We start from the raw sequence: 14,565 nt of genomic DNA, 5'->3' as shown, positions 1-14,565 counted from the left end.
GGGAAATTTTAGTGACGTCATATAGTCGTTAATGTAATTTTTAAAAATATGAACGCAGTTAATATTCTTACTGAAAAAAAGATATATCTGTTGAAATTCAAATATAGGTTTGTAACAGAAATGAAATGAATGTTTTTTGTTATGTAATTTATTGATTGAGATTATATGTATTAATTATTACAGGGGGTGTTTGAATGGTGTGAGAAGGTTAACCTGTGTCTACAGTTAAATAATGTTCTTTACGTAAAAGTTTACTTATTAATGGCGCTATGTTATAGAAACCTACACGTTGTTTAATTGTGCTTGAATTTGTGATAAGAAGTCTCCGGCGCAGTTTATTTGAAATAAATTTAACTACTTTTGCTTGTTTAAAGTCAAAGGTGTGATTATGTTGCAATGAATGAGAGAATAATGCACTTAGAGAATTACTATTTTTTATATCTCTTTTATGTTCACTGAGCCTTTTTTCCAATTTATGCTGGGTTTCACCAACGTATTTGTGATGGCAATTTTGGCAAGGAATAGTGTATATACCTCCATTGGAAACTGGTTTGTTTTGGAGATGTTTCGTAATTTTAAATATATGTCTTATGGTTAGTGATGTGGTTTGTACGATAGGAATTTCTAGTTTGTTTAGTGTGTTACAGATTATTGTATTATTGGTGTGTGTAGGTAAAATGTTTATGAGAGAAAGGTCTGGTGTATATGATTTTTTATTATTATTTATTCTGGAAAATATTTGTGTGGCTTTTCTCTTAGCATTCAATATGAAATATGTCGGATATTGCAAGGTTTTCAAAATGTTTGTGAGGTATTTGAATTCTTCGTCCAGATATTCAGGACTGCAAATTCTGAAAGCCTTGTTTTTATTTTATTATTATGGTGTAAATAGAAATGTATGTAATCATTTTTGTGTGTAGTTTTGCGGTGAACTTTGAAGGATAGTTTATTATTGGATTTTATAATAAGTATGTCTAGAAAAGGTAATAAGTTATTGTTCTGGGGTAACTGACACCCCTATTCCTGTCTTCACATGGACTCTCCCATCGCTGTGAAAGGCAGCCATTTTGGACTCTCTAATCAGAGATTCCATGCCAGCCTAATCGTTGACATGACTTTACCGACTCTCCTGTTTGATATTGTGAACCCCTAAAATAAGGCCACAACATCTGGCGACGTAGGAATTAAAAAACGTGCTCACATCAGAACTGTTCCTGACCCATTATAATCCGAAATTGGACATAATCGTCGCTAGTGACGCTAGCGCATATGGAATCGGCGCATGCATCCTACATAAAATGCCTAATGGTTCAACGAAACCGATAGCACATGCGTCTAGAACCCTACTACCGGCAGAAAAGAATTATTCCCAAATAGAGAAAGAATCTCTAAGTATTATTTTCGCTGTGACTAAATTCAATAGATTTTTACATGGAAGACATTTTAAGCTTCAAACGGACCATAAGCCGCTCATCGCTATCTTTGGTTCAAGAAAAGGATTGCCTACACATACGGCAAACAGACTGCAAAGACTTCGAAATGGAGTTTCTACCATCAAAGAAGTTAGGACATGCTGACGGCCTATCCCGGTTAATACCAAAAACTGGAGAACCGCTTGAGGATTCTGTTATCGCATCACTTCAATCAGAGAAGGACTACAGTTTGATTCTATGTAACACAGTGAAAGAACTTCCGGTTACCCTAGACGACATAAGAAAAGAAGCCGAGAGTGACGATTTTATAAAAGAAACCAAAGCAAAACTGGAATCAGATGAACAAGTAGCAGAAGCTTTCTAAGTGTGCGACCAGGTTCTACTATACAGAGATAGAGTAGTTATTCCAGCGACCCTACATAAAAAAATCCTCAAGGATTTTCACACAGGACACCCTGGCGCCACCAGAATGAAGAGCCTCATGCGTTCATACGTGTACTGGAAAAGCATGGACAAGGACATTGAAGAAAAAGTGAAATCATGCAGAGGATGTGGTCTAGCTGCGAAAGCACCACCTATTCAATTCAGTCCATGGCCCAAAGCCGACTATCCATGGTCACGAATACATGTGGACTATGCAGGACCACTTGATGGACACTACTACCTTATAATAGTGGACAGTTTTTCCAAGTGGCCCGAAGTCTTTAGATGTAAGAACCCAACTACGGACTTCACCATAAAAACTCTTCATGAGTTATTTGCACGATTCGGAGTGGTCGATTGTTTAGTGTCAGATAACGGCACTCAGTTTACGTCCGGGGACTTTAAAGAGTTCATTAGAGACTTCCAAGTGGACCACATTACAACTCTGACATACCACCCCAGGTCAAACGGCCAGGCGGAAAGATTTGTGGACATACTGAAGAGAGCTTTGAAGAAGGCTAAGGACACGCCATCCGAAAAAGCCCTACAACAATTTCTTCAGGTGTACCGCATAATGCCCAACGAAAACACACCATCCCAAATGTCTCCAGCGGAAGTAATGTTTGCAAGGAAAATACGGCCAGTTTTTGATAAGTTATTACCAAAGCAGGTAAAACACACCAAGCTGACGATACCCAAGAAGAACTACATGCCGGGAGAAAAGATATTTTTCCAAATGCATAAAGATAATAGTACCTTCTGGGAGCGGGGAACGATCATTAACAGGATCGGTCGTATGGTCTATATGGTGGAAGGACCACACTCCACACATAAGAAACACTTAAATCAAATTCGCAAACGCACTTCAGACGAGCCAAGTGAAATTCCATCTGAAGAAGAGACGATGGACCTCCTATATGAGGCATTTGATCTGGAACCTCCTCAAACCAGTACGGAAATACGTCGTTCCACTAGAAAAAGGAAGCTGACGGACCCCTTGGAAGTCAACCCTAAGAGAAAAAATTATATTTCAGGGAAATAAATCTTCGGAGGGGGGTGTTCTGGGGTAACTGACACCCCTATTCCTGTCTTCACATGGACTCTCCCATCGCTGTGAAAGGCAGCCATTCTGGACTCTCTCATCAGAGATTCCATGCCAGCCTAATCGTTGACATGACTTTACCGACTCTCCTGTTTGATATTGTGAACCCCTAAAATAAGGCCACAACAGTTATTGTTACATATATATATATATATATATCTTCTATAATATAAAGCTGAATGTCTGTGTGTGTGTCTGGTCACGAGTAGGCTCCTATATGGTTGACTATTATAGAAAACTGATCACATATAATGATACAAGATGTATCGAGACACAGGAATGGGTATGTTTGATCTGGCATAATGATGATTCATTAAAATTGTGGGGTCTGCATATGTTCCTGGTCCACAAAGTATGGAAATAAAAAATTTAAAAATAAAAAAAAAACCGTTTACAAGTGTTTTTGATATAGATGTACATAATAATACTTTGATAAGTATGTCTTAAATTAAATAGGGATGGTATAATAAAATTGTGGGGTCTGCATTCGTGCCTGGCCTCCATAGAATGGAAATAGGCACAAACTTTAATAAAGACTTTTCATATCTATCTGCATAAGTATACTTTGATAATTATGTTTCAGTTTGAAGAAATATGGTATAATAAAATTATGGGGTGTTCATTCGCGCCTGACCTCCACAGAATGGAAATATGTCACAAAGTTTAACAAGGTTTTTTAATATAGATCCACAGAATATTGTGATAAGTGTTTCAGTGTGAACAGGTATGGTATAATGAATTATGGGGTTTATCTATTTTATTTTTACTTTCATCATATTTTGCTTTGGTTTTGATACCCCCAAATTCGAAGCTATCTCTTTACAACCCTTCCTTTTCATAACCTATCATACTTTCATAAATCAGAGTCCATTTTCTGTAGGCTGTTTTTGAACCCAGTCAACGAATACTTTTGCTAGTATATATATATTGTGACGTCAGAGCAAAGCGAACATTCAATCTCTCTACTTACTCTCTATATATATCTCGCTATCTCTCTCTCTTCCTAAGACCTAATCAACCAGATAACCCCCTCTCTCTGTAAATGATGTGGCATGGCAGTCACTTTGCTGAGGGAAGTGGAAAAGAGGTTGGGTGTGAATATCGCCGTAACGAGCGGAAATACATTGTCATGGCAACCAGACAGCGAACATTTGTGGCGGGAAAAGCAAGCCACGAGGGATTTGAAAATAAGAAATAAACAGTTGGCGTAAAGAAGCGATACAGCCCGGTGTATAAACATTATCTCCGAGAATCGAACTTCATCAAAGATTGAGATTTGAATCAATTGAATTGCGGATTATTAGTCAAATACAATCGTATTGTCGATTGAACTCAACATTTAATCTGATTGAGATTTGAATTAATCAAATTGCGGATTATCATTCAACTACAATCGTATTGTCGATTGAACTCACATATATTCTTCTTTGGAACTAAGTTTCGAGAAAGAGATAGACTTTCGCCATCTCAACTTTTTTTCTTGGATATTGCGTTTGCGAACTTATGATCCGTGTTTACCCTAACGGACAAAACAGCTAAGTTTGGCTTATCTCATGCCAATATCTTTTCTTATCCACAAACTTTTATACATATTGTACTGTAATTGCATGTCGCATACATCTGGCAAACATCCCCAAAAATACGTCTCACTCATTCTTTTTATCGGAGCTTTTTCTTCTTTCTTTTTGTATATAAAAGTCTTCCTTGAATTTTAAACTTTGATTGAGTGTTTGTTTCGTCATTCATTGCTCTGTTGTTCCATTCCCCTTAATGATATATTTCGCTGGTTGATCCAACATCCGACGATTAACCGAAGATAAATATGAGACATTGGATATCAAATAAAATAAATTAATGTGTCTCGATCTGATTGCCAATCAATTCAGTCATCCATTAACCGGGTCGTGACATAATATATATATATATGTCATCCCTTTTTTAAAAGATGGAATCGACTGATCGTCGAAGACAAGATTCAATCAAGCAAGCACGCTTGGACGGTCCATAGAGATTGAAAAGAGTAACAATTGAGGGTGTGGTCGTTTTTTACCGACTATTGTTTTGTTTTTTTAATTTCTAAAACTTTTGCAGGAACACGCACCTTACGTTTATTTCTGTTACAACTTGTTGCCATTTTTTTCACAATTGCACTAAGCGTCTGTTTATTAACAGGTCGATGCATCATATCACAAATTTGTGTATCCAATTACAGAAGAGAAGAAAAAAGATTTTTTTGTTTTATTTTTTAATACTGTTGAGTCGACAATTATGAAGACCAATAGCCACCGGAGGATAACGATTAATCAGATGAGGAATAATCAATAATATGGAATGCATTTGATTAATTATGGGGGGGGGCAGTTTATGGCAAGTATTTGTTGGAGGTTTGTGTTGTAATCATCAGAGAAGCGGTCTCGCAATAAGGTGTTCTACAAATATGAAGCCCTTGCAAAAAAGCTCTGTACCATGGAAATTCCATCTGACGCTCGGCACACAGAGAAAGAAAAGTATTTTCTATGGTGATCGCTAGACGCGTTCTTGCTGTGAATGTCTTACAAGTAAGGAACATAGATCAGGTCAATAAAAATCAGTTAAAGCACATATCGCATTAAAGAAACAAAAATTCTACTTTTCATCATTTGATTTCAGATCTGCTGTGTAGTAAAAATAAATAAATAAAAGGATTAAACGTTGCATTCATTCAGTTGTCGCATTTTGTACTTTCTGGTTAGAAAAAAGCAAGGTTTGTGTACAAACTTTTCTTCCTGAACGAGTTGTGAATTTGTCTGCTTGTTGTTGTAGATAATTTCGAAGCTTAACTCATTGTTCTAAGGAAGGTAATTCTATTTTTTTAGAATTGTAAAAAAAGATGCAAGTTTTATAACATCAATAACAAAAAAATAAATTGTAAAATGCGACGATAGTGTAATTTTTCTTAAACAAAATATTCCAGTAATTGTAAGAAAAATTATTTTTCAACTACTTTAGTAAAATAGAGTTACCTCCCTTAGAGCAATGAGTTAAGCTTCCAAATTGCCTTATTATATGTGTATGAGAGAGAGAAGAGAGATGTCCTCTTCTCAGAGACAGTGGATAACTCCTGTAAGTGTGTTTTGCGCAATGAATTTATAAGAAAATAAGGGTTGCGAAATATGCCATCCATATTCCTGAACCAATGTTCAGTGGCAAAAAGAAATCCAGGACAACAGGAAACAATGTCAACGTTGGAGAGTCTAGTTTATCCTACTATTTAATACATATTGGAAAGGGTTTAAATCTGTAGATCTACACCTTTACCATGATAATCCGCATATCTAAACACTACACTAAGTCACTTCTTGCTAAATGAAACCTGCTTATTTATTTGAATTGATTTTTCTAATATACAGGGTGTCTATAAAATCCATTAAAAATTTTTATAACTTTATTTGCATTTTTTTGTTTATCACAAATGCGAATAAAGTTATTTTTTATGGATACGCTGTATGAAGATTTGTTTTTATTGTTGTTTTTGTTCATCATTTATGTTATTTTTCTAATGGGGAAATCAACATTTTATTTTAGGAGAGAGAATAAGCAAACTGCAAGATGATAACAATTACCTCAAAAATGTGATCTTTTTTTTTTTGCGTTGTTTTCTGCAATCCTGAACGTGCTGCCTTAGAACTATGTGAATGAACATTACGAATGTCCAAATTGTCGTATGAAATCACCAACATTTTACACACGTCATCATTCTATCTTATAACTGTGCATATTTTTTACGGATGTCACTAGGTTGTTCATTGAACATGTATCACTAGATGTATCAGAATTTTTGTACGAATTTTTGACACCCCTAACACGAAACTGCAAATAAAATATAAAAAACTCGTAATTTCTCTTTTAAAAGTGGGTTGTTTATTTTCTTTATGGATCATACTTCCAAAATAAATTATTAAAGTTGTATAAAAAGTAATAGAAATATTTTTTTTTATTTTTTTAAAAAACAGTAATGAATTTTACGAATTCAATATTTTTCAATTTTTAAACTTTAAAAATCTATCAAAATTTTTCTATTGATTCTATTTTTACGATATTTTCAGGGGTGCCGGGAAAACTCGTCCCGGGAAAACTCGTCTCGGGGAAACTCGTCTCGGGAAAACTCGTTTCCGGAAAACTCGTCCCCTTTCGCTAGGTAGGAAAACTGGTCCCTTATTGAATAAATATCGATTGAAAACACATTTTATGATCGTTCTTGAAGGATATATTGTTTTTTAAAATAAACTATAGCCCCCCCTAATATTTTTTTAAAAATATTTTTACTTGTTTAATGTTTTTTTTGTGTTTTTAATAAAAGCGTTTATTATGTTCATAAACGAGACCGCATATTTTTTTTTATATTAATAGAAAAAGAATTTACTTATATACTGTTGTTTATAAAAGGGTAAAATCGATTTTTCTACCTCGCCGACTATGTTGTTTATTTAATTTATTTGGAATCGTTTATTTGGTAAAGAAAAAAAAAACAGAAAACAAACAAAAAACATGTCGAGTGTTACGGGAGAACGAGAAATAATGCCCGGTCACATCTTAGGGGGTCTTGATAATCGCTAAAAAATAGAAAATTAAAGAAATTACTGAGGGAGATTTGGTTTTAAAAAGAAAATAATAAATTTTAATATTTTTTAAAATATAATTTAGAGAGAGAGAGGGAGGGATAAAACCTATATCTCCCTTCGAAAAGCAACCAACAAAAAATGAAATTAAAAAGATTCTTGATAAACGATAGCGGAGTTTTCAATAAAATTGATTAATAAATTTATTTAGTGATTACTTACTCTCTTAATGATTGATTTTAGAATTTTGAAGTAAAAATTAAAAAAATTAAAAATGAGTTAACGAGAGATTGTTAGCACATGGCATCTCTCGCGCCAAAAAAATATTTCGCTTTTAATTTATTAGTTAATTTGTGCAAAATTTGACAGGACGACAATAAATGTTGATAATTGATAAAATCATAATTTTTAATAACGCATGAGTGCATTTGGTATGACAGAAAACAAAAACATAACAACAAAAAACTATCATAATTAAAAAAACAAAACCAAAAGCGTAACGAAGAATCGAATCGTCGAATCGCTCCCTGTTTTTTAATTTTTGGGTTTTGTTTTTTTATTGTTTTTATGACTCCAAAAAACATCGTTAAAATAAGAACAAAAAATAATTTGTAATTAACTTTGTATGAACATAATAAACGCTTTAAAATAAGTTAAACCACTAAGAACTTAGCCAGTTAGGTAGAAAACGAACACTTAGAAAATCGATTTTATTTAAAAAAAAAAAAAAAACATTAAACAAGTAAAAATATTTTTTTAAAAATATTAGGGGGGGGCTATAGTTTATTTTAAAAAACAATATCTCCTTCAAGAACGATCATAAAATGTGTTTTCAATTGATATTTATTCAATAAGGGACCAGTTTTCCTACCTAGCGAAAGGGGACGAGTTTTCCCGAGACGAGTTTTCCGGAGACGAGTTTTCTGGAGACGAGTTTTCCCGGGACGAGTTTTCCTAAATTCATTTTCAGGATCAACGTGAAATTTTATGCTCTTTCCAATAAACCGAATATAATATTTTAGACAAACGTTTTTTTTAATTCACGCCCCCCCCATTTTGAAATGTCTATTAAAAAGTAAATAATTCATTTACTCATCAAAGTTTTATATATCACAAATTGAAGATAAAAAATTAATAAATATAATATTCAAATTTAAAACAAAAAAGAAGTGTTTTTTTTAGAAATTTACCTGCAAAGTCCAAAGTTTAAAACCTTTTTTTTTTAAACCACGTTGTTTGTTTGTTTGTTTGTTTTTTTTTGGGGGGGGGGGTTAAATGAAACCTTGGTCCTTGCTCCTTTAATTGAAAAAAGAATTAGGGTTTGAATTACATTTTTCGAGTAGTTATAAGCTTGGAAATTCAATATTTTTCACGAAGTTTCTGACACACCTAATGTATCACAGTCACACTTATGTATTGTCTAACAATTGTGATGTTTTATGCATTCCCTAATTAACTAGGTAGCCTCTGTGTATTGCGAACGGTTTTATAAACATGGCTTAAAAAATAGATAGATAGATATTTCGAGGTTGTTATTTTTCAGAGGTAAAATGAGCAATAAAGTATAACGAGGTCAATACTGAAGTAGATCAAGGTATACTTTTTATTTGGTTTTACATATGTAATGTGTTGCTACACAATCATGAGCATGTTTCGGCCAGCTAGTTTTTAGTAACTAGAGACCTCTTCAAGCAAAGTTTGCAATGAAAATATCAGGTCATCTACATCAGTACATCACCGGGAATAAATATCAGGAGGTTCCGGTAAATGTTGTTAAAAATAGGGACGAAGGATGATTTGGTTGTAGGTAAACAAAACTAAAAGGGGTGTGGATTATGGTCTGTGTTGAGATATAGGAATAAAATAGAAAGGGTACTTATACAGTTTAATGACGACATTAAAAAATGGAAATATTGAAAAAAAAATTTTTTGTACGTACCTGTTATAGACTGAAGTTCTTCGAAAAAAAAATTTCACTTCATTTGATCAAGTAGTTTTTTTTTTTACAGCGAAAAACAATTATTTATCACGACGACGTCAACGTGCCCATTTTGGAAATGTACCTAGCAGAATACCTCCATTTTAGGCCAGATTTCGCAATCTAGCCTTTTTTTTTTTCGCCAGAATGAGATGCGCACATCACATCTGCAATTTTTTCCCGTTTTTTTTTTTTTATTTTTAAAGCAGAATACTATTGAATATGCCAAGAAATTGAAGAATGCAAAGAACTGAAAAATTTTTTACGCGATTATTTTCGAAACATGCGCAGTAGTGTTTACCGATGTATTGGAAAATTCAAAATGGTGCCCGACACTCTCTTTAACATGGTAAGTTTGGGAAAAGGTGTTATAAATAATAAACTACACAAAATACTATTTAAAAAACACCGAATATATGTCAACTTATGTCACGGTAATATATATTGAGCGAATTTCTAACAGTACTTTGTCTAGTTTATTATTTATAACGTCTTTTCCTGAAGTTACTGTGTTAAAGAGAGACTCTGGCGCCATTTTGAATTTTCCAATACATCGGTAAACACTGTATGCTTTTCGAGCTGAATAAACATGTTACATTGAATAAAAACACTAAAAACATATCCATATACAGTAATACAAACCCTAAGTTGTTTTTTTTTAATTCGAAAATTTCGGTTGCACATTTCTAATTTTTCTAATATTTTATTCTTTTTATTTTCTTCTGTTACAAATTAAAAAAAAAAAAAAAACACTCCAAAAATGGCATCTGTCTTCGCAAAAAAAAAAAAAAAAAAAAAAATTCTCATTCTGGTGGAAAAAAAAGGGCTAGATTGGCCTAAAATGGAGGTATTCTGCTACGTAGGGCAGTTACCTGCCCTTAGGGAATTCCTGGGCGCTGCAATAACATTTCCAAAATGGCCACGTTGACGTAGCCGTGATAAATAATTGTTTTTCGCCGTAAAAAAAAAAAAACTACTTGATCAAATGAAGTGAAATTTTTTTTTCGAAGAACTTCAGTCTATAACAGGTACGTACAAAAAAATTTTTTTTCAATATTTCCATTTTTTAATGTCGTCATTAAACTGTATAAGTACCATAGAAGGAATGTCAGATAGTGAAAGACTGGAAAGAAATGGTGTATGTGCGCGTGCGCTATGTCCGGCTCAAATCCTACACATACTAGTGAGTATAGGGTCAATTAGCAAGGAAGTGTGAATTTTAAAATTTTTTTGGAATATCTGTGCGAAAAAGGTTTTAGAATAAACCGGAATCGTTCCGTTATAAACTGCTTTTAATATGACCCGAATTTGCCGCTCTATTTTTTTTTTTTTTATTGTTTTGATTTTGCTATATATATATATATATATAAGTCAAAAAACATTAGCAACGCCGGTTTCAAATCTAGATTTAAAAAAAAAAAAACAAGGCTGAAGATAGTCTAATTCCTCGACCAGCTGTATTAGATTTGAAACCGGCGGTACTGATGTTTTCTGACCTGTAATTTTTAAAAAATAAATATTATGCTTTTGCTCGGGTTCTCCCACCCCCTATACACAGTTAATCTTTTTCTACTTCACTTTCATCATTAAACGTCACGAGCCGTGAACAGAAACTATTTAATCTTTTGGCAGTGGGCCGTGGCGTGGGGTGTATTTTAATTAGTTGGTTAAAAATAATATGTAATAAAGATTTCAATTAGTTGGTTAAAAATAATGTAATAAAGAGTTCAATGATTTTAATCTTAATTTAAAAAAATAAGGAATTTCTTTTTCTTTTTTGTTAACTAAATAATTCATTCGATATAATTGGTAAAATAATTGAATTAAATAATTAGGAACGGGGGACTAGATGATGATGATGATGAATTGATTTTTTAAAAAAGACACTTGAACACAGACATCTCATCCCCAACAAGTGAAAAATTGAATTAACAATAACTGCTTTTACAGAGTAAACATAACTTATTTTTAAGGAAATGCAGCAGAAAGATTAGAAAATGATTTCGGTTTGTGAGGTATTTGCGTTAAAAAATGTAATCATGTTAAATTATCGTAAATATCGATTATGAATAAAGTAACTTATGGACAGTCGATTAGGTACCTTATTATGTTTAAACAATATGACGTTTATTACTTTACTCACAACCGATATGTACGGTAACTTCACAGGCTTTCTTTCATTATTTTTTTTTTTACGCGAATAGGCCACAAATAATTCCGTAAACCAAAATAAATTGTAGTAGACTAATTTCTTTTAAAATAATTTATGTTGCCAATAGTAATGTTAACCAATTATCTTAAAAACATTATTATCGAATTATAATAACGTCAGATAAAACCCACATTTTCGTGGTTTGAAAGTAAAGTGAAAAAAAAGTGACGATGAATGGGATTTTTTATAAGAAATAAAATTATTTACTTACAATTAAATTACTATTATCACAATTTAGTTGATAGTTCGAAAAAAAAACGATAATTGTTTTTTTTTTTTAATATTGACTGATAATAAACAAATGCTGAGAATTGCTTTTTATGGTTTGTTATTATTATTGTTTGTTTTTTTTTTGGGCATGAGCGAAAAAAAAAAACGAAGATGGGTCACTTAGGTCGAATGTGTTTTGTTTTGTTTTTTGTTTTTTTTTACCGTTCAAGACGAAGTTGACAAGTGGTTCATTTTGATTTTCCCAATTTAAAATCCATAAAGAATTAAAATCAACAAATGAATGAGAAAATGAAAATGGAGAGCTTTGAAATGCAAACACAACAATAACACAAAAATATACGGAGATGCTGGCGTTGAAAATTGCGATGAAGATAAAAGTAGTTGATAATTGCTAACATTTAAACAACGACATTAAATCACACCTACGTTAAAGGCGATGAAGATGGTAGTTGTTTCTCCTAGATAATTTAATTACCTGGATGTGTGGAATTTATCCGTCTGCCCTTTTTGTATAAAGTCGATCGGTCGGGAAGAGAATTCGTCTCTGAAATAGAAGCGAGTGCACACGGGAATAGATTGATATGATTGGGGGGGGAGAGAGAGAGAGAGAGAGAGAGAGAGAGAGAGAGAGAGAGAGAGAGATTCATTAGTGTTGCTATTTTAAATAAAATTTAAAAAATTAGAAGGGGGCGTAATAAAAGTTGAGTTCAGTTCTACTATAGGAATAATTGGAATATATTGACGATTTCGATTGTTTTTCGTCTAAATTTGGGGCAACATTGATTTACGCCATTTCATTTTTATTTCAATAAAAATAATAACAATAATATTTGTTTCTGATTAACACCTTTAACTAAATCATTCCAAGCCTCAATAAAAAAAAAACGTGATTCTACTTTTGTTAGACGTAATCGTCTAACAAAAGTAGAATCACGTTTTTTTGTTGTACACCTTGACAAAGTTGACCAACAAGAAAAAAACAAATTTAGAATTAGTAGTAGGCGATCAGTTTTGTCATAAATATAATAAAATTATACTTTATTTTCGGGCCGTTCTAACTTTTTAAGCTGTTAATTAAATTTCTTTTACTACTGATCAAGGTCGTAAAACCACACATAATCAACTAAAAACTTAGAATCTCTACCCAAAACGCACAGAAATCCACGCACTGTTGAGTGTTGCACTGCAGTGTTGCAGTGTTGCACTGAAAGATGTGAAGGGGCCAATCAACCATAGAACTAATAAAGTAGACACATTAAAAGGTTTTGGCAAGGGAGCTGCTTCATCGAAGCAAGCAGTGCTTCGACGAAGCACTGAATTGAAGAAGAAGCACTGCCACTGACTGCTTCAATTCTCTCTTGTCGAAGTTGGAATGCCGAAAGAAAAAGGTACAGAAGACACACGACTGAAATAAGGATAATATATGTATTGAATTATCAAATTGAAAAATAATTAAGAAAAGATTTTTTGCAAAACTGATTGTTTACAGCTTTAGAAGTCCAACTGTAAAGTTACGTTCAAAAGACAGACGGCCCTTTGAATGTTCCAAATAGTCGCATTCAAATTAAGGAGAAAAGATTTCTTGTTAACTCGACGACTTCGCATTCAGAAGGGGGGGGGGTAATGGCTTTTTTGCATTCAGCTCGACAAATAGGATGTTTGATGATTGGTTAAGGCGAATCACCTTGACTAATCAAACAGGCTCTTTCTTTAGAATAGTAGGGGTGAGCAAGAAGAGAATTATTTTGTAGGGGAAAGAATAGTAAGTAAAAGTAACACATATATATATACCTATTTACTATGCCTCCCCACGGGACAGAGTTAGACACCAGGGTCGTTTTTTAACGTGGAGAAAAGGTACAAAAATAAAAATTGTCTCAGTCGTGAAGGATTTCTCCTCCACCGAAAGAGAACAAGAAATAGAAGTGCAGCATCTGAAGAACAGATGGTATTTATTTGCTCCCCCACCGAGCAAATTAGGCACAAAGCCGATTTTTAATGTGAGGAGTGAAGGGGAAATGGGGACCAACTCCCCGGGGAGTAGGGGAGCTGGATAGTGACAATTGGTATGAAGGGTTTCCCCTACATTGACCAAGGTCTGATATGTGGGGTTACCCCCACATATTGTCTTTGCTTGCAGTATCTGCCGGAACAGATGGTATTTATTTGCTCCCCCACCGAGCAAATTAGGCACAAGGCCGATTTTTAATGTGAGGAGTTAAGGGGAAATGGGGACCAACTCCCCGGGGAGTAGGGGAGTTGGATAGTGACAATTGGTATGAAGGGTTTCCCCTACATTGACCAACGTCTTATATGTGAGGTTGCCCACACATATGGTCTTTGCTTGCAGTATCTGCCGGAACAGATGGTATTTATTTGCTCCCCCACCGAGCAAATTAGGCACAAGGCCGATTTTTAATGTGAGGAGTGAAGGGAGGGGGAAGGGAAAAAGGGGGCCAGCTCCCGAGAGGTGGGAAATGGGAGCTGGTTAATGGTCAGGCATGTGGGGCTGCCCCCACATCTGGTCTTTGCTAGTCATAGCTTGCAGCATCTGCCGGAACAGATACTACACTTTGAGATATTAAATC

At 33.9% G+C, this 14,565-nt stretch overlaps 1 protein-coding gene across 4 annotated transcripts in view; it reads right to left on the bottom strand.

The window, feature by feature from the left end:
* The window catches only part of LOC145265438 (RNA-binding protein 1-like), a 616,457-nt gene extending 603,885 nt beyond the window's left edge, over positions 1-12,572 (bottom strand). Inside the window, exon 1 of one of the 4 annotated variants that reach the window (XR_013864651.1) lies at positions 12,453-12,572. The gene's annotated coding sequence lies outside the window, so the exon portion shown is untranslated. Of the gene's footprint in view, positions 1-12,403 lie in introns of all 4 variants that reach the window. The other 3 variants (XR_013864653.1, XM_080121280.1, XM_080121283.1) reach the window with 3 other exon arrangements.
* Positions 12,573-14,565: the final 1,993 nt, after the last annotated feature.

This window comes from Euprymna scolopes, chromosome 40 (assembly GCF_053919585.1).
Source record: "Euprymna scolopes isolate OS-2025 chromosome 40, ASM5391958v1, whole genome shotgun sequence".
Lineage (NCBI taxonomy): Eukaryota > Metazoa > Mollusca > Cephalopoda > Sepiida > Sepiolidae > Euprymna > Euprymna scolopes.
Note: the sequence above shows the minus strand (reverse complement) of the source record. Positions and strands in the feature narration are given on the sequence as shown.